Genomic DNA, 20,738 nt, shown 5'->3' on the forward strand with positions numbered 1-20,738 from the left:
TACACGAAAAACAAGTGGACAATCTGATTTCTTTGTAGCAGCATCGGCGACTATTTCCAACAGACTGTCAAATCGTAGAAAGGGACACCTCGTTCGTAAGAACGTTCAGTGACTGGAAGCAGAACAAAGGACAAAAGAACTGCGAGCTCTCTATCCTTCTCGATTTCGCGAGAGTCAAACGACCGCGTTCCACGTTTCGTTGCACCCTCCTCTCTGAATCTTCTTCCACTTCCTTCTCCTTACTATTCGAGCGCACAAACTATTCCTTTCGACAACCTATATCCTATTCCACGGCGAATGGATACTAGTCATGAATTCCCTTTTCTTCCTCCGACTTGTCCTCTTATCCGCTACTCTGCCGCTGCGATGTCTTGCCGCGCCACCGAACTTCCGGCCGACTCCTCGACTGACCGTATTTCCACGCGGCTGACCTTCTTACTCCCTAAGACTTCAAAGACTCGTTGTTTCATCGTCGATCGTTGGCTACGAGCGAATCGAATCAAGCGATGCAACGTAACGTCGATCTTTTCTGTCTCGCGTTAACGACCAGATCGCTAGGTTTCCAGGACAGCTCTTTCCAAGCGATTCAGACCCATCCAGAATTGCTCTCTCAACTTTCGAATTCAATCCTTCGCGTCGCCGATAATCCCAACGATCGTAATAGACAGGGCAGACACGCTTTCGCATGCATTCAGCGAAAAATTGCACGGATCGAGTCGATCCACCGACGAGAATCGCGTCGACGATCCGAGCGAACGTTTTCATAGCGCGGTGGCGCACGGCTCGACTCGACTCGGCTCGGCTCGGCTCGGCGCGAACGCAATAACGTTCGAAATATTTAATCTTTATAATCCACGAAATGGCGTGTCAACCGGGAAACGTTGGGAAACGCTTTATGATTATCTGCATACGGTTTCAGTAGATGTTATCGCGATGCCTGTTCCCGACACGGCCGGTCGCTCGAGGTATCGTAAAAAATTCCTCGGCTGATTCGCAGATTAAATCGCGGCATAATCCGAGCCGCGTTCCATTTTGCGCGTGAAGCATTAAATATCTCTTCCGGGAGGCGCGTTCTCTATTTCGACGCTAGGCAGAAGCGCAAACACCGACGCGGGTAATAAACCAAATAAAGTTTCGCGGCTCGTTCGTTCGCCGGCTCGGTCGCTCGCGTGATAATCCTGCGTGAGCTAACAGACGGGGGGGGGGGGGGGAAGCGGGGGGGGCAACAGTGGGTGGCATGGCTTCCGAACAGGTTTCGAACCAATTTCCAACTGAGTACGCTCGTGTCCGACGAGTAGGATTCTTTCTTCTTTTCCCCGCGTCCCTTTACTCTCACGCCTGTCCACTGGAAAATATAAATTATTTGGGAATTAAGTTAATTAAACGACCGGCAATGGATACGGTTAAAACGGAAGCAAGGTAAAAGTCACCGGCCGAAATCGCAGCGAAGGACGCTCCTCTATCGTGTTGTTATTATCGTTCGTTCGTTCGTTTGCACGCTTTCAACATTTTCAGATTATTCCTCGTTTCTCTGGTTTTCTACGTGGATATTTTTCCCTGGAAACGAGAAACGCTTGTTTATTCTATCTTTTATGCAACTCTCGTCGATCATACTTACGCAACATGTCGTGGGATCCTTTGAAAATTGTACTCGGAAGACTTCTCATTTATAAGTCTTCCTGTTTTATCGTTGTATCATCCACCACATTCTCCCCTCTATTCTCCTTTGTGGTAACAATTTATTAAAAATCACGTATAACTTCACTGGCGTGGAAATACACCCTGCAAAAAAGCCATCGCAAGCTACTCATTCTTTTTATCGTTCAGAAGCTAAATATTCTTCTCCCATCGATTCCTTCTCTTCGCGCGAACTCTATTATTCTCTATCCCTAGTTGCCCCAAATCACTGCAGAAACAAGCGGTGGCTACGCCAATAATATGTATTAACGCTTGCTTTACGAGCGGACAATTTCGCTGCAGAGGCTTACTTGGTCGCGCGCGATCCCAAATCCCCAAACGGTCGAATCACATCAAACGCAACTCCGCTAGGATCCTCGAAGCGAATAGGGAACCGATCGAAATCCACAATGTAACTTATTACCCTCCTTCTATATACAGGGTGTAACGCGTATACGGACTAAATGTAACTATATAGAATTGCGACGGATTAAACGGACGTGGATTAACCAGGCTTTCGAAAAACGAATCTCCTACCCGGCCCCTTCTTTCGGCCCCACGAATATGACAATACGTACGCGTCAGTGGGTCGCTTATAAATCAACGGACCGGAGATTACGAAGCAAATTGCGCTGGTTAACGCGAGCCAAAGATTCGTTGGGGCAGAAGGATGAACGTTTGACGAGGATGTAACGCGAGTCGAAGCTGCAAACCGTTCGGCGGTGGATCAGGGGGGTTGCGCGCGTTAATAGCTGCGCGATCCAGCGGCGAGGGAAACGTGGAAAAGGTGCGGGCGGTGGCTTTCTCGCGAAACATCGCCCCTTTTGTACACGGTGGGAATTAAACAAAGCACGCGCTCGGAAAACGATTCATCAGCAAGTTCTCCGGTAGCGCAAAGAAAACGCCTGGTAAGCCGGCTCGCTTGAATCCGCAAATTAGAATTCATCGCAGCGGGTGAATTAGAGTCGAGAATTTTTTTAATTTCGTAATATGCAGATTAGCCATTCCGAGGTCGAGAAATTAATTCCGGCCGCGTGTTACGCCCCGCGCCTAAGTTCCCGCTGATACCAGCGCGAACCGGCGCGCTGATGAAATTTTTATGACCAAAACGAAATTTCGGATGTACCGGTCAGTGTGCGCGTGTTACGAGTTGAATAACGCGTCAGGCCTTTTTTTAACGTTGCCTAATTTTATCCGTTTGGCGCCTTCGTTGATAAAAGAAAAAGCTTACAAATTTACGTTTGGCGGCGCGAGAAGTAACGGCCGGGCGACACTCGACGCAAAATTTATTACAGAACTTTACAGGATTCCGCGTAAAAGAGAACGAGTAGCAGACAATTATCCAGCTTCCGTTTTAACGATATTTATGGCGCGTTTTTTGCACGAAGAGCGCGAGCACCCAAGTACGCGTACACAGTCGGTGGATGAAAGTAATACGCGATGGAGTCTCTTGTTGATTTACGGGCCGTCGTAAATTTAGCACGCATAATTAGCTCGATTCGCGATACGCGACGTTTCGAGAGATCCCCGTTGCTCCATCGACGTGCAACCGGTCGCAATTTTCTCTTTATACGCACCGTTCTGGCTCACCGTCGTCGCTGCAACACGCGGGCGGACTCCTCTTTTTCCCCTCCGCGTTCCTCTCGTCGCGCAGAAATAATATTTCACCGTTCTATCTGGCCTTGTCGCGCGCCCCTGGCATTGATCAGTACTCGATGTCGCGGTGCGCCTGATACCTCCATGTACTGGGTGTCTCCTGTTCGTCGATAAGACACGGCCGATACGCGGCTCAAATTCGTGTAATTTTTCGCGCGCTGTCAGAATTTTGAGGAGATTCCTATCGGACGAAACACGACAACTGCCGTTTGTCCCGTAGATCGCACGGTTTATCGTGTATTATTCTACTGTTGCCATTCGTTCGTAATCTCTGACGAATTTTCAAGCGATCTCCAAATCTGCCACTAACGTAACAACCTATTCGCAATAATACCCCTAACTACGCGTCTGTGTCGACGATCTCCAACTTTCAAGTCCTTAATCTTCGTCAGCAGGATTCAAAAGCCAGGCTCACGAGATTTTCGCGTCATCCGAGCAAAATCCATCCCGAATCAGCCAGGACGACGGGTTCACCGTCGAGGCGCATTAGTTTCCTCGCAGACACGTCAGGCCGAGCTGTTTCAACGTGGTTGTACGTATGGAGTGCGTAGATAATGCGGAGGAATGCTTTAGTCGACGGGATAGGGGGTTGAAACAGACAGCGCAAGAAGGGTCCGCTGGCAACACCTTGCGCTGATACCTCGATACACCATAAATTATTATATTCGTATTACGCATCGTCCGCTGTCCTTTCCCCGTGCACGCGTTTCTCTTCGCGATGCTATCCGATCCTCGTGGTCCGCGAGCAGGCTGTGGCGTCGGGAAAACTGCGTCCCTTCGTTTTTGCCGCACGATTTATTGCCAGCCTCGTGCTGCAACTGATCGCGGTTACGTGGCAGACAGGCTGACGTTACGAGGTGTCTTCCCTCGGTTTACCCTTGTTCTCGCGTCGCTGAGTTTTCTCCTACACACATTGCTCGAGTTAATTGCCGAGTTACACGGGAATGTCCGGAATTCTTCGAAAATAACTACGGCGTTGAATTTCAAGTTAAAGTACGATAGGATCGTTCCAGTTGTTTTCTCGTTTGTCATATTTTTTCCTTCGCTCGACCTAAGGTACGCGATATTTTCTCGTAATGTCTCGCAACACGCAGCAAGCTTGGCTACTGCGTACAAACAGTTGATTCATGAAACGTCGAAGCTCGGATCATTCGAATAATTCCACCTTACCCTAATGGGTAACAGAATGGTGAAACCTTCCTGGAAAGTTTGAGAAAAGTACACTCGGAATAAGCGTAGTGTGAGCTTTATGAATTGGAGATTGCGATAACTGCGGCTCGCTTGTAGCACCAGTAAATAAAATTCCAGGTCTCTAGACCTTCTCTCGTTTCTAAATCTCATATGTCGCGTTCAGAGATGAAAGGTGATTTCTCGATATCTCTGTGCTTCTACAATTTTCTCCCTTCCTTCCCTTCCTTTTGCTCTAGATCCACGTTTACGTGGATTCTTCCGGAGCACGGCAGGCTGCCGCTGGCTCCAACGTCACCGCCGCGTCTCGACCTACCGAGCACCGTCTTTGTACGCGTGCTACACGACTTCGATATTACGGCAGATCCTCCTTCTGTCGACCACCGCCCACCGTGGCCTATTCAACGCGGCGAATGTTTTGATCCAAGATACGTGCTCTCGGTAGTTGTTTCCGTCGGAAGAGAATCGAGTACACGAGCCGTGGATGGGAGATGATTTTATTCAAATTTTAAATCCGTAGGAATAGACGACTGGAATCTTGGAAAGGAGAAGAATCTCGCGCGAGTCTCGAGACGCGTTTAACCGATTCGAAGTGGCGAAAATCTCGCGAGCAACGAGTAGAGGTTGGTCGTTGGTTCGGTTCAGCGAATTTTAGGGGCGATCGATCAACGTCCTGCTACGTGGAAAAGCGTTCGCGTGCCAGAGTGATCTGTTCGTGACGAAGTTAATAGCATCCAGGCGAGAGCGCGTTCTCCACGAAGAAATCATGGAAAAACAGTTAGCTTGCTGCTGCTTCGTCGTCGCTGAGAAAACGCGAAAACATCCATTAACGCGTTCGACGAGCGTTTAACTTCGGCTGGAATAGCACTTGCAGCACCGCCAACTCTTCCTTTTGGCGTTATAAAACGAGAGTCTTTAAGTTGTCTCTAGCCAGCCCTGAATTTCTCGCGGACTGACTTTTTATCGGTCCCTCGCGTCTTTTCGAGAACTTGTCGAGTATCCTTGGCCGGGTATCGTTCCTCGAGGATTCGGAATTCGGAAACTTGGAAGCGCGAGTAAAAAAGAAAGCGAGAGTTCGAAGCATGAATATACCGGTGGACGTTTCCGTGTCGCAACGATATCGTTCGCGTTCAAGTAGCCTCGAGCGGCCACTTTATCCGCCACCTAATTTTCCCTACAACTATCGAACAACAACACCGTCGTCATTCGTGCAAACGATTCTTCGATAATCCGCCTGTACGTTGTAATTGGCCATGATACGAGCCGTTCGGAGCTCGCTTTCAACGACCAAGGAACACCATGAACTGATTCGATGGCGCGGCGAAAAATGGTAGTACGAAAGGGGGAGCGAGCAGACTCGATGGGATTCCTTTCATCCGGATATCTCATATCCTTTTGCCGAAAAGTTGGTCGCGTCGCAACCGGCCGCCAGAACGAGGCCCGGGGATAGAAAATTAGGCGGAGAACCAGCGTTGCAAGGGAACCGTGTGGCTGAGGCTCGTCGACGACGGGGTTGACGACGGCGTTTCGTCAAAGAGCAGCCAGCCTAGACGCGTCTGATAATCCTCCGGCAAGGACTGTCGCATAACTTCCCGCAGGAAGTCGTTCTGTTTACCGTTCTAAAGACGTCTTTAATATATAACGGGCAATTTTCCTCGTTTCTATGGCCGTAAACTTCTTTGAGAAATTGGATGTCCCGAAGAGGGCGGAGTCTCTGCCTTTCTTCCAACCGCCAACCCTTGAATCCCAGGCGCGTCTCCATCTCGGAGACGGGTTGGTTGAAGAGATCACCGGCTAAAAAACAGGCAGCTCTGATTCAACGAGCCTGCCTTCTTCGACTTAATAATCCCCGCATAATTCGCGCGAGCAGTGCTCGCAGCCGAGCCAGCAATTTCATATATTTTCGGAAGCAACTGTCACAGTTTCCGTTTACCTAACCCCGCCGGGCTCTGCAGTTGTTTTAATATCTGACCTCGTCGGAGTTCGGTCCAAGTTTTCGACCTCGTTGCGCCCTGTTTACTCCGGATTCTCACTGTCTCGTCGTCCCTCGGCCTCCCCTCTGCACCAAGGAAACGAATGCCACGATATTAAGCTACGATAGCATTGTTTACCGAGACAATCGTCTGTAACGTACGATCCCGATTCGCGCTATTCCTTCTGGAAATTATCGTTTTGCGATTGTAATGTCTCGCTTCGATGCATTAAATAGACGCGTCTTTCGCCGAGCGTATTCGATGGAAGAGGAATGTGTCGGATGAGATCTCGAGGAGTATCTTGGAATGTACGTGGATGGCATCGGATTCGCCAATAGGTGTCATTATCGGAGCAGATGTCAGCGAGGACGGAAGCATCTCAGTGACGTAGCAATCTCGATAGCAAGAGCGTATCGCCATTGTCGTTACCGTTATCGTGAGATACTGTCGCCTGCTCGCGGCTATTGTTTCACGAAGGAGGGCATCCTATACATCGTTGAGGCGAAGCCATTCGTCGAGTGACCGACTTTTTCGTGGCTTTAAACGCGGCCGTATTTACCGCTCGAATTTGTTCTATCTCGAGCGGCTACTCTCGCCGAGACGCCGGATCCTGCCGAAAATGGCCCATTCTCGGTAAACAACGAGTCTTCCTCTAAGCTCTGCTAACGCATTAGGACGCTTACTCGCAAGCGAGAACACTCCGAAAGCAGGGAAACGTCGATAACGGAAGCGTTAACAGAGGTCGAGGGCGGTTGGAAGGAAAAATGGCAGTGACCGTCTTCGTGTACGGCAGAGAATTTAACGAGGCTATTTCATTAAAACACCTCTTGCCCCTGCAGCGAAAGGAACACGTTCGACACGGTCGTGTATCGTCGTTGACGGAGAACTTCGTCCGCATAGTTTGCATACTTGTGCCACTTGCGCTGTCGATCTACCGCGCCGGATACCTGAGACTCCAGACGGCAGACGTGCCACAGCCTCATTAAGGACTCTTAGGAACGCGCGTAGAACAAACGATATTATCCTAACGACATCGATACCTTCGTTCCTAAATTGCTGCGCGAATTCTTCGATAAATCGGATAAGTCTGCAAGCGGAGCTGTGTAGGCTGCGTTTGAATTTTTGAACAAAGACGAGCCAACGACCATCCATTATTTCTTCCAAATGTTTCCACCGCGGCGAACAACGCGTTACCACTCGAAGATTCGAACGGATCGAGCGATCGACTGGGAGAAGAAAGCACGGTTTAATATATTCCGTTTTAATTAGGTTCGAGGCGACGAGCCTAGCCGGAGGCATAAAGCAGAGTGTCTAGACTCATCAAGGATGCATTGCGCGAGTCAATCAGCCGCGATTCGCGTTCTTATCAGCGCGATCTTCGCAACGAGATTACGCGGTTGTCTGAACGGCGCCGCGAATTCATAATTGACTGTCGGCTGGGAATTTCGTTTTCCCAGGCGTTTCCGCGGCTCGACGATCGCGACGAAACGCGATTAACAGTCAATCAGAGTTTTCTACGCCGCCCCGAGGCGAATTCACAGTCCCGTGCTATTTTAAACAATTACCAAGTCGACCGTTCATCGACTGCTCTCGACTTTCTACATTTCATGATTTCCTACAGTTAATCTTCCTTTCCGATTCGCTGGTTTACGTAAACTCGAGAGAACGACTATTCTGCGAGAATCCATCAAGGTGTCTATCGATCGCGCCGAAAAGAATTCCAAGGGAATTCGATGCAAAAATCGAAGGGAAGACGTTCGTCCGTGGTCAATCGCCGAACGATGCGACAATGGCACGACATAGTTCACCGAGAGCGCGTACCCTCATCGGTTCCTTTTCCGTGGAGATCGTGGAACGAGACCCTGGTCGATTGTGTTTTCCCGTATTACCTACAAATACGATTCGATAAATCATCTGCCGATTCTTTGGCATTGCTGGATCCATGACGGCTCTTCATTGTCGGTAGTCCACAGCTTTGTGCGCGTTCTTCTCTTCGACATCTGTCCGACACCGCCGCTCAGTCGCCATCAGGGGCGACTTGTCTCGTCTCCTCCTCCTAAAACTTCGTTTCCCTTCTCTCTTAGTTTTTCCTTCGTCTCGCTTTTTTTCTTTCATCTTGCTCGCCTTTTTCCATCCTCCAGAGTTCCGCGCTAGTTACCCTCGTCTTCTCTCTCCTTCTTCTTCCATCTTTCTCCAGCCTCGTTGACCCGTTTCCATCGTACCGTCTCTGTCTAAGGTACAGTCCTTTCTTCTCGCCCCTATGGACCTTCCGGACGCGAATTATTGCTAAGTAACGGCGGCAAGAACAGTCTTTTTATTACACCCTCGGATTATAACGTCTCTGTCATCCCCGGGATAATTTATCGAGCCTAGAGGCGGAGTGTGGCAGCGTTCCGCGTGAATTTATCGACGGGTGTCCTTATAAAACATTCGAGCGCTGGCGAACCGCAAGGGTCAAAGAAACACGTGCGTTACGTCGTCGCTTCTTCTCGCCTGCGATATTTCCCGGCTTCAGAGGGGTGTCTTCTATGTGGTTCGCGTCTTTGTACGTCGAAATGGGAAAAAGGAAATTGTCGCTCGAAGCGCTATTTTCAAGCAGGTGGCGCGCGTTTCCCCGTTCAACCGGTCAACATATCGGACGACGAATCTACGTGGATCACCCGTCTGCCAGGTGGACTGCCTGTATTAATTATGCTGTCCAATCTGTCGACGACTTCTTTTCCTCTAAATCCTTACTTCGAAACTCGACCCTAATCCCATTTGTATAAGAAAAGATTATAATGTTCCAAATCCGGTGTATACACAAATAGGTCCTCAAAATAGTGGCAGGCTACTGCGAAACCTAACTCTCACCGAGCGCTCACAATGAAAATCTAGAGCACCTTAATCCGTCGCAATCGTATTATCCGCCTCGATGCCCGGACTTTATTTTCTCGTTACGAATCAACGGCAGACCCCTGATCGTCAGATTTAAAATCACATTAGCTACCAAATGGCTACCTCCCTGCCATGGAAACTCGAATCAGCATTCGAGCCATTATCCTCGAAATCTTGTTACTTTCGTCTATCTTCGTGTTTCAATAGTATTCCGCCAATGATTCCGTGCGACATTTCAGTTCGGGAAATGCATCGAAAGTTGTCTGGAACGTGGAACGTGGTTGACCGATATTCCAACTTCCGGGTAATAGTCGGGCGAATAAACATGCGAGTATTCTTCGCGTATCCGGCACGTGGCGCGCTCCGTGACGTTATATTCCGCTGGCTGCCTGAGATTTTCCCCAATTTCCGTATCCATCTCCAGATCTTCTGGCCCTAGTTTCGTCGGCCAAAATTCGTTGCCGGAGGATCTCGGGACAGGTGGCAGCCACCGAAGCTTCAGACGACAGCCACGCTCCAGGAAACGTCGCGGGACATTCTTCCCAAAGACGACGTCTCCTCGTAGTAACACGTGGTCGTCGTAAAGGGAGACGATCATTCTCCCGGAAACGGGCTGGATAAACGCGAGCGAGCAACTTCCGCATCCGCAGCCGGTGCTTTCGTTAATTTAATTATACCGAGGCTCGTGTTGCAGGGATTCGGTTAAAAAGTTACGTCGCAATCGCGCTTTATAGCGGATGAATCTGCAGATTCGCAAACGAGTTCACGAGGTTGTTCGGTCAGTTGAATTGTTAAAGGGAAACTCGATGGTTTATTACAAATTCATTAACTGGAGCAAAAAAGAGACGCAAAAGTTGGCACTGAATCACGAAATGGTAAAATAATCAGAGCAGCGTTGGTCGAGCATCGACGATCGTTAACCAACCAGAGGTGGCGGTGAATCTTTATCGAGCCGGTGATCGAGTAGCGTGTTGGTGTAAAAGTTGGAAAAATGGAGCTCGATGCGAGTAAATTTTCGCAGCAACGCTCGCGAACAAAGATCGCTAGCCGACCGAGCTAATAACAAAGGTTGCTCCCAGGTAAAAACTACAACGCGTTCGCGCGTCCACGTGAAATAATACGGCCGCAATGGAGCACTCGTTCCGTCGGTAAAAGGCTAAATCAAATACCGTTCGAGGTTCGAATTAAAAGCGTCACCGTCGCTTTATCGCCGTTTCCCTTTTGCCGCGCGATTTCGCGCCAACAGCCGGCTCGCGTTCCGCGCCGATTCGCTCCTCTGCCCGTCCAATTGCCCGGCTCCCTTGTAACCTTTTATAATCGGCGCACGATCTCGGCCCTTCTCGCACGCGCGCGCTCGCGATTCAAACGAGGTCGCTGTATGGATTTAGTATTTTCTCTCCGCCGGCATTAATAAAATATGGCTTCATTGAATTGGTTATCCTGTTTCTGCGAGCGCGCGCCGCTCGTCGCGCGTATAGCAATCGTATCCGATAAAGCATCGCTACATAGTTGTACGAAACGAACGGCTCTCGTGTTTGCCCACCTCTCAGGCTATTTTAAACCCCGCTCACCCGGTTCAGCCTGTAAAATAATGCCGCTGCCGTTGCCTCTGCTCGAGTCAACGAATTTCGTGTCGCGAAATTTGCTCGCTCTGTGTTTATACGGTTTATACTACGTAGCTGCATGTAACACATGAAGAAGACGAATTTTTCTAAAGTTCGATCGCGTTCGAAGGAAACGTACGGTGGAAAACGTGAGATAATCGTTTGTCAAGGAGCTTGGCCTTGATTCATAGAATCCACAAGGTTGTAATTCAGGAGAGTGTTGAAGGGACCGCAGGAAACGCTAATAGCCGTTAATTTCCTCGGGCGCAGTCCTGGAACACGTGGTACAGATCATGTGAAAGGAAACGCCGAAGGATTTTTGGTTGCCACGTGCTTCTGCGGGAACAGCGTGCGATCGAAACACGACGTGGCACATGGCACAAGGGATCCCAACTTTTTCCAAGGCGTTCTACGTCTTCCGAAAACGAGCGTTGATTTTGAAACCGAATAGCGGTATCTGGTAACCGGAGGGATCCAGGAAATTGTTTTCGCGGAAGGACTCGGCCTCGAGCTGTCGTCGCTTCGATGTTTTCGAGCTTACGAAGTTATTAAAGCGTGGAACCATGGTACCGAAGTGCGGATCGAGGATGGAAGCGAGATGGAAGCGAGGTGGAACCGAGTAGGGAACGATTTTCAAATAAAACGAAAGATTAAAGGAAGCTGCTGAAATTTCGGAATAGTTGCCGCGTGCATCGCGTGCCTGCCTCCGGATTAGCGCAGTCGAAGCCAAACGATAACCGGCGGAATTCGCGTTCCGCTCACGAGAAAACTAATAAACGTTAATTCAACGAAACAGAGACGATCGCGGAGGAAGTTGGCGTACGATCGCGGCGGAAACTCGCCCCGTTGCCTCCGACAAAGTGCACGTGCCGCTTAAAATCCGCGCGCTATTACGCCAACGAATTCTACTAAAATTAAATCCGCGTCTTTTATAGGCGAATCAATTTCGTTATCCCCGATACTTTCCACCGTTGGTTATTCCCCGATTCGATGTCCAACCATTTCACTTTACAATTTTCTCTGGAAAATAAAGAAACGACCAGCGAGCAAAGATCGTACGTGTTTCCACTGCAAGCTAAAATTACCTCGGTCGTGTTTCCAGCTGGTATTCACCCTTCTTTAATCCTATTATTTCCGACGCTAAGGAAATACACATTGTCCGATATTTACAAGCAGTAAATTGTAGCATTTACGTCAAATCGATAGAGATACGGATCGCTCTTGTCTGTGTCGTTCACAACCATATAGTCGCGATAGCTCTAAAGCAACATAACGGAAGAGAAAATCGTGGGAAAAATATAAATTATTTACAAGAAAGATCATTTTCTCTCGAGTCTCCTTGGCGCAGAAATAAAAGCTGTGTACTTGAGATCTTGTCATGGGCGATCTACGATGTATGTGTATCAACCCGTTGTACACAAAATGTAGACAAAATTCCTCAAAAATTCGTGAGAGCGTGACACAGCCGGAAGTTTTTTTCGTTCGGAGGACAAAGCGGTTTTCCTTTTGTCACTGGTAAGAAAGTAGCATGATCGGTGCGCGTCGTTTATGGCCCTCAGCCCGTAAAATAGCCAGCACCGTCGTAACCTTGCTAGTTTCACTCCGCGATCCTAAATCTCTCGTAGTTGGAAGTCGCTACCGTGTCCATTATAGTCGGTGTCGGGGCATTGAACGGTGATTACGAGCTTGGAAATCGTTGCGAACAAAGCTACCTGAAACGTTCGAAAACACACCGTGACATCGTTACCTCCCTACCACCCGTAGACCGAGACGGGTTCCATGGAAGTAAAACTTCGGGTCAGCCATCGATTTCTCGTTTCTCCGAGTTAAGTATCTCTTTGTCATAATCTTCGCTGTTGGTAACGTGCAATTGCAAGACAAGGTTGCGAGTTTTTCGCGTTGACGTAACGCTCTGTAGTTCGGGGTACAGGATGGAGGAAGAAAGTGAAACGGCGGGACGTTGACAGGCTCCTGATGCGAAGTTATAGTTCAATAGAGTACCTCCCACGGTCAAGGGCTACGCTTTCCAGACTTTTGTTACAGCGTCACGCTTAAATTCCTGTGTTTTCAAAGAGACACGTTATACACTTTGCTCCCAGAAAATTTGTCTGGTACATACTTTCCAAATTGCCGAGCACGAAAAGGATTTCTCTTTAAGGTAGCTACGATCTTCGTTTCGCTTTCCAAAAGTACATGCCACATTTTCTCGGGAAAAGATTTATCTCGGAAAGGTTGCGGTCGTACTACATCTACTTGCTATCGAGAGGCTTTCTGACCATGATCTAATCTCTGTAACTTTCTCGACTGATTTTTAAGCGATTTCGATTACGTGAATTATTAAACATATTGTTAAACATTAATTATAACATTAATTACGGTAATGGAGAACGCGCCATAAAATCGACGCCGTACACCTGCGTGAGGATACAGACCAGCAAGACTGTTCTTTTTCGAGTCACGAGGAACCATTAGGTGCAACGATTTTACGATCGCGGGCCCGGGGCCCGCAGGTTCGTTCCGAGTCAGGTCGCTCCCTCGCAAACTCTGGACGATGCTCAATTTCGTGATTTACAGCGGTTCCTCCTCGAGATCCATTAGCGTTGCCATAATTGGCCGGTCGCAAATCGACACCAAGCGCCGCAATAAATAGCACCGAAGAGATGTTAAGCCGTATTTAAATTCGGAGGAGTGTCGTTCCCATCCGGTCGTCACTTAGTAGGCCTGAAGTTTTCGTTCGACACGCAAATACCCGTCACGGTTGCTCGTTAACTCTTTGCCGTACTCTGTCTCCTTTCGTGTTTCTCTCTTCGTTGCATTCGCAAACGGTGTCGCTACTCTAAAGTCCCTGGCCCCATTTCCAGCGAGGATTAGCTCGCCGCTTCAAGAGGCAGCGTATTAATCATCATTGCCTCGCACGGTCCCGTTTCCACCTTCCTTCGGGACTATCCGACAAATCGCGCATAATGATGATCGAGGACGAGCCCTCGTGGATTAGCGAATTAGCCTGTTAGCGGCCCAAGATCGTGGCGCAGTGATCGTGGCAACGATCCGTTGTTTTCACCGACTTCCGGCTGCCTTCCACCGCGTGTTCCTGAAGATTAATGAGCTTAGCCGCGGCAAGGGAATCCTGTCGCGCCAGATAAGGTACACGAGGTTTGCTTCGTGCAATTCGAATCTCGCTGCAAAGTGGGACAGTTGGTAGTGCCTGTCCGCGTTGCTTGCGAAAGTTTAAGCCAAACTATAACGCTGGCGGATTCAAGGTCTGCCGCGAAAAATTACGTACTCTGACGAACTCTCTCCGATGCGTATCATCATCAACCTTCGAGTTACACGTTCCGGCCTGCTAACCCTGCAAACTTTGCACCGAGATTTACGAGTACAAAAGTCGTTAATGGAGCGCCGAGTATATTTCCGTCCTCTCGCGTTTCAACGAGCAAATACAATTTTGTTTGTCTCGATGGAAAGAAATACATACGAAATAACAAAGCGGTAACTTCGTAATGAACGCGTCAATGTGCAAAGCACGCGTTTTCTCCAACGAGAATGGTATCAAAGCCTTCGGCCGTCTTCGGTCGATAAAAAGCAACGGCGGACAGGTTTGGCCAGAGTAGTTAATCGGCGCGATAAATCGGCGAAAATTCCAGACCACGGAGGGGGACTTTACCGCGTAACGACTTCTCTCGTCGCTTGGCGACGGCGGCCAGGCCAATGATATGGAGCCGCGTGCTTACGGGAATCTGGGGAGCTACACGTTAACCGGAGGGATTTATATCTGTATAAAGGCGTGACTAAAAATCGCCATATATCACTGTTGCACCGTGTTGCATGCCGGTTACGACCCTACTGGGGTTGGTCCACGAGGCTAAGCCAGGGTAAACCACCAGTCGTTTGTCATGCTTTTTACTAATAAGCTGTTCTCCTGCCGGTCTCCTGCCGGTCTCCTGCCGTTCCGCGCGTTTTAATACGGTCACGATATCGTTTGCGACCCTTGAAAATCGGCCACGCGTGCTAGCTGCCCGATCGACGCGAAAATACTACAGGAAGGTGGGAGAAGCTGTAACGCGGCACGTATCGAATACTCCATCGAGTTTATCTCTATAGAATCGAACGACTAAGCACAGGAAACGTTTGGACACGTTTTTTCGTCGGCTGATCATTATCAGCAATACGTCGTCAGGAGAAGATGTATCGTCGAATCGCAAGCTATCTGGAACGGTTGTACGAAGCGTGGATGCGCTTTGGCGTGGCTTTGGATTCTAGCGAATGGTCTGTTTTCGTGGTAAATCTTCGGAATGGGATAGATCCAGCGTTACACCACTCCGACAAGGTCTCGAGGGCGGGAAAAATTGAGCGGTAAATAATTCGGGCTGTCGGAATGAGGCCGCGTCCACCGGTAACTGATACGCTCGAATTTCATCTGGACATACACGCTTAGCGGGTAAACAAACGGCACTTCATAAACCGGCGCGAGCGATACGATCTAGCCATTATTTATTGACCTTTCGGATACACCGTCATACATGCGCACTCGTGAAATTAGTTTGCCGTGAATTATCTTTCGATGCAGCCGACCGATCGGCCACCGATAACCGACCGTCGAAATTATTGCGCCATTGAAATCCATTTTTCGACCACCGCTCCAACCATTCGCCGAGGAAAAAGATTCAATCTGCGCGTTTCCCCGGATGTATCGCTACATCGGAGTAAAAAATTAGGTGTTTGGAAATTGTTCAACGTACAACTTCGATCCATCTAAGAATCCATAAAGGCGCTCCACCATCGCGCGATAAAAATAGACGGCTTTTAATCGAATGCAAACACCACACCTCATGTGGGCGAGTCTCGGGGTTAAATACATATTTGACGTAACTTGGAACAGGCGTGGGCCACGTTCGAAGGCGAAATTTAAATATTTCTTCAGCTCGGCCGTTCGTCTCGGTCGCCTACTCCGCACCGGTGCAACCCTCTGAAATTCGTTCCGCTCTGTGTCCGCGTTTGCCGGACGTGAAATATAAGGCAATTTCATGAACCATTAAGAATGGAAGTTCATAAGTCGGCAGCACGTGTTTTCGGTGTTAACCCGTGTAGAAGGCGAAATGAGATTTTTCGAAGGGTGTTGCCTGCCTCGTCCTGCCCTCGCACGTCGGCATTGACGTATAACCGGTGTCCTGCGGGGTGGATGCAGGCAACGCGGGAGGAAATATCCGTCTTCCTCTCTGCTCGCGGCCGGGACTGATCTGCCCCCGAAAAGCCGACCTCACCCCATCGTTTCGCGGGGTGGAAGCGATTTTTTACGGCATCGCGTGGAAGGTTAACCTTATGGATGGGCTCAGATTCTCGGAGGGTGCTCCGCCTTCTGTCTTCGCCTCTTTTCTTTCTTCCCTCGCTACACCCTCTGGAACGCGGCAAAGCTAGCACGGGAAGCCTGTACGTTGCTGTTGTCGGTGAACGTTCCGTGGAACAGTGGAGGGCGGTGCGACGTGGCAGGAAGCCGCTTTATAATTTCACCCCTAATTTATTTCACAACGGAGCTAATAAAAAACTGAGCCGCGCGACGTATTCCCACCACGGGCGAGGGTGACAGGACAAGGTGGAAAAGTTACGCTTCCCGGATCTTGCGCAACGAACGTCGAACAAAGAGCCACGCTTTTCCTGCCTTTTCACGAAATTGCTATCGATCTCTCTGGTCCTGGCCGTAACCGAGCCTGGCCGTCGATTGTTTCATCCGCTCAATCATAGTAATTACAGTCGTCGTTCCGGTTTCGTATCGATACGTTGTCCGAGATTTTTCTCCGCTTGCGGGATCGAGTACGCTACTTGTCAGGCGAATTCTATTTTTTTTCTCTTTCTCTCTCTCACTCGCTCTCTCACTGGTTTTCGGTGCCTCGTTAATTAATTGAATTAACGTTGAAAATATAACAACGGATCGGGCCACGGAACAAAGAGGGATGGAAAAAGAGCGGAAAAGCGAAAGAGAAAGGCAAGCTTTAAAGTCTCTCCGGGCTTGTATTTTATTTCCGCGTTCGCGGGGCGCGATGTTTAATTAGTCACGGGGTTTCGAGCAAGCGGCTCGTTCGCGGCCAAAGGTTTCGGCTCTTTCGCAATTATTCGCAATTACATTTTGCCGATCGATGAAGCAGGACCAATTTTATTATTATTCGAGTAACATCGGCGGGAATCGCGCACTCGCGTTTGTACAATGGAGAATTCCAATCGTTCGCGCGATACGTTTTCGCGATAAAAATTAATTAACACGCCAACCGTCCTCCGTCCCAACCTACCCTCGCCATCTCACCACCACCGGCCGTCTCTACGGATGCGCCACAAATATTTTACGAATAATAAAATAGCATCGGGCATGATCGTTAACAGAAATGGTGCGGATAACACCTGCGCCATGAGAAACACCATCGTTCACCGTGTCCTTTTTTAACGGCGCGCAGCTACCGACCGCTAATAACGATAATTCTGTGCGACCACTTAAAGAAATTGCTGAATCGTTAATAAGCGATCGCTTATCCTCTCGTTATTGGATTCGCCATAGAGCGCCAGGCTCGACCGAAAGCGAAAGGTGACTGCGCCTCTCTTTTTATCACTATTATTTGTTTGTTACGAAAAATGCACGATTACAACAATCCACGATAAAGTATAAGATAAACGTAGCGAAAAAAGAAGAGAAAAAGATTAATTCGCAGGAAATTACGCAACCGATTTTAAGAGTTACATACAGCGGTGTGAACGGTGCGCCTAAAGGTATAGTTAAAGAGTCGGAGAAAAAGTTAAGTGTATCGCAGAAATTGTTAGCATTTACGAGATTAAGTCAGTTGTATTGGTCATAAAGCGTGCCATGGGTTTCAGCTACAAGAAGAGCACCGATTCTTAAATGACGCGCTGCAGTATAAAAACTAAGTTTGCGAAGAATGTCTGGAGAGCAGATGAGCCGGGGTTGACAAGCTTATATCGGTTACGGTGCGACGTTGCTCAAGGTTCATTAATCCCAGACACGATGCAATAGAATGATAATTATGGCTATAAATAATTAAGGAATAATTTTAGTCAAAAGTATCGATGACGCAGAAAACACAATAAATAATTAACGCGTAATCAGAAAAAAACAGTACAATTTGTATAAGATAGACGATAATAATGGAAAGATAAGTATGATAAAACGACGTCTTGTCCAAGTAAGAAACGAAAAAGCAATACTGAAATAATCTTGTCCGATATGGCTGGTAGCCTGAGTTCAATTGGTTTTTTCCTCCTTGGAGACATTGTCTTCGGTCCCACATGTGCGTCCATGGAAAATGGATGGCCACCGTTTCCCCAAGCCCGGTCAAACAGTCATGGCCAGACATTGTTTTAGCCACAGAGCTTGTATTCTGTGTCTTATATTTCTAATTCAAATATCGCCTCGTTGGCGATTCCAACATAGACATAAGTGAATCGATCGTATAAGAAACTAATCGGATTTATGCTGGACGCTTTCGATTAACGAAATTCGAAATTATTTCGATATCGAAGTACGAGACGCATCAAAGAATTAAAGAGAGTCGCGAGTGTGGAACTGTGTTAGAGAATTGCTTGAACAAATTACGTATGAAACGACGAGAGGTTTTTAAAGGCGGAATTAACTGTATTCTGATAATCGATCTTTTCGTCTTCTTCTTTTTTTTTTTTTTTTTTTTTTTTTCAGAAGAACCACGATCGTTGCCGAGAAATTTAATCAATACGTTTCATCGCGTTCACGATCAACTTTAAAAATTGGAAATCATTTCATTATCGATCGGTATCTAGAGACCAGCCAATAAAAATTAATATGCAACTCCATCGTGGGAAGGGGTTGGCCGAAAAAATTCATTTTCTGGCCCATAAACGGGTAGATAGCTATCGTCGTGCAGTTCATCGCGAGCTGGAAGTTTTCCAAACGGGGCGGCTTCCGGAACACGGTAGCGATACACGGGCCTCGCTTCCCTATAATAAACGTTTACGCTTCCGCGGAAACGTCCAAGCGTTGTGCAGGTACCGGTGGTCCTTTGGCCGGTGCCCTCGAACCACGGACAAGCCATACCCGTTAATATATTCTATTCTCGTGGAATATGTGCGGCGTTACGGTCTAGCCTGGTGGGAGTCACGCGGCGTAAAAACCAGAGTATGAATGTCTTTAATAGTAGCACCGTCGGTTGACGCTATGAGTTTTGACAGACAGCTCCTCGGGGTACAATGGGGGCCGAGCTCGGAGCACAATGCCGCCCAGCCCGGTACAATCGCGTAAAATTATACATGCACGTACGAGTTCGTTTAGGTACGCGGAGCATTCAGCGCGTTAACGGAATAGGAATACGAAATTCGAATACAATATACGCGGTTTAACCTGCCAGCTCTAACCCTTCCTTTCCTTCTGCCTCTCTCTCTCTCTCTCTCGTGTGTGTTCCATCGGAGTTCGCCCTCTCTCCCTTTCTCTCGTTCGCTCCGCCTGCTCCGTGCTCCTCACGATGAATGCACCGAACGTTCTAATGAAGATAGACACGAGCACCCCGTTGCCTGTCACTCGTCTCTCTTCCCTTCCTCCTTGTTGGCTCTGTTTTCTTTTCTTCGTCGCTCGCGTCGTTCCCATCCCTCAAGGATACCTGTCCCTCCGCGCTCTCGTCTCTCGATTCCCGTGACACTCGACTGGAGAGTTTCGGTCCTGTCGTTTAACTTCGTTTCGCGGGCTCGATAGAGGAGGGACGCAGGTAGATGGAAAGAGGGTTGTTATCCGGGAAGACTCCTCGTGACGCAGCTCGACGATCTTATTATTATGGCCGTCGTTATTATTATTAGTGTTACCGTGAAAGGATAAGGGGCTCGACCGGTCGAAGGGATGTTTAACGAGTACGATCGCGATGTAATTCGATAGCGGTATGGGGAAACGTTCCTTCACCCTTCTTTTTCTATCCCTTTTAGACTTTCGGTGGTAGAAAGGTAAGTTTTGTGCGACTTGGCGACGTAGGCCGGTTCCATCGGATGTTACCATGTCAACCCTTTGACTCGTACCTTAAATCGAGCAAATAAAGGGCTGCACGTCTGTCTTGCCCTCTTATTGTTGGATAGACTTCTTGGTAGACACATGGCATTTACCGTTTCGACCAATGACACTAGTCCAATGTCTGTTGAATGTCTAACCTGCTGAATTAAACTACTACCGGTGGTAAGATGTATGACATCACGTACTCGATCCGGAAACAGAGACGTTCTCGCAGAAAGAAAGGGAGAAAATGGCAATCGTCGGCGCTTAAGTATGCACCAAGAGGAACGTCGCGTTCAAAATGCCGGTTCTCCACCGTGGTCACGTGTGTTTACCTGTATATCTGCACAGGAAATGTATTCAGTGGTCGCATAGCCTTCACCCGTGACACCAGCTGGTTCATTTATCTTGTAGGGACACTCTTGCCCGTGTCCCTTTATTTTTCACTGGCTATGACGATCTCCGACGTGCTGCGCCTTTTATTCCCCGGAGGAAGACGCGAGTCGTCCAGCTTCCTCCCCTATCGACGTCACAACGATCGAGAATGGCTCCTTTGTCTATCGAGATCGGCTCCTTTCTTCGTGCCCTCTTCAAATGCTCTCTTTTGCTCGACCGTGAGAACCAACTTCCTCGGACATTTCGAAAACCGTGTCCACGTTGGGATTCGCGCGGTGGAATGCGATCGGATAGTCCATCGTACTTTCCGACTGTGCACGAGTCTCCAAGCGAGCAAAATACGCTTCACGCTTTACACATTCA

At 48.6% G+C, this 20,738-nt stretch overlaps 1 long non-coding RNA gene across 1 annotated transcript in view; it reads left to right on the forward strand.

Annotated features, from left to right (window-relative positions):
• The window catches only part of LOC132912569 (uncharacterized), a 163,737-nt gene that overhangs the window by 85,519 nt on the left and 57,480 nt on the right, over window positions 1–20,738 (forward strand). The gene's annotated exons all lie outside the window — the stretch shown is intronic.

This window comes from Bombus pascuorum, chromosome 12, assembly GCF_905332965.1.
Source record: "Bombus pascuorum chromosome 12, iyBomPasc1.1, whole genome shotgun sequence".
Lineage (NCBI taxonomy): Eukaryota > Metazoa > Arthropoda > Insecta > Hymenoptera > Apidae > Bombus > Bombus pascuorum.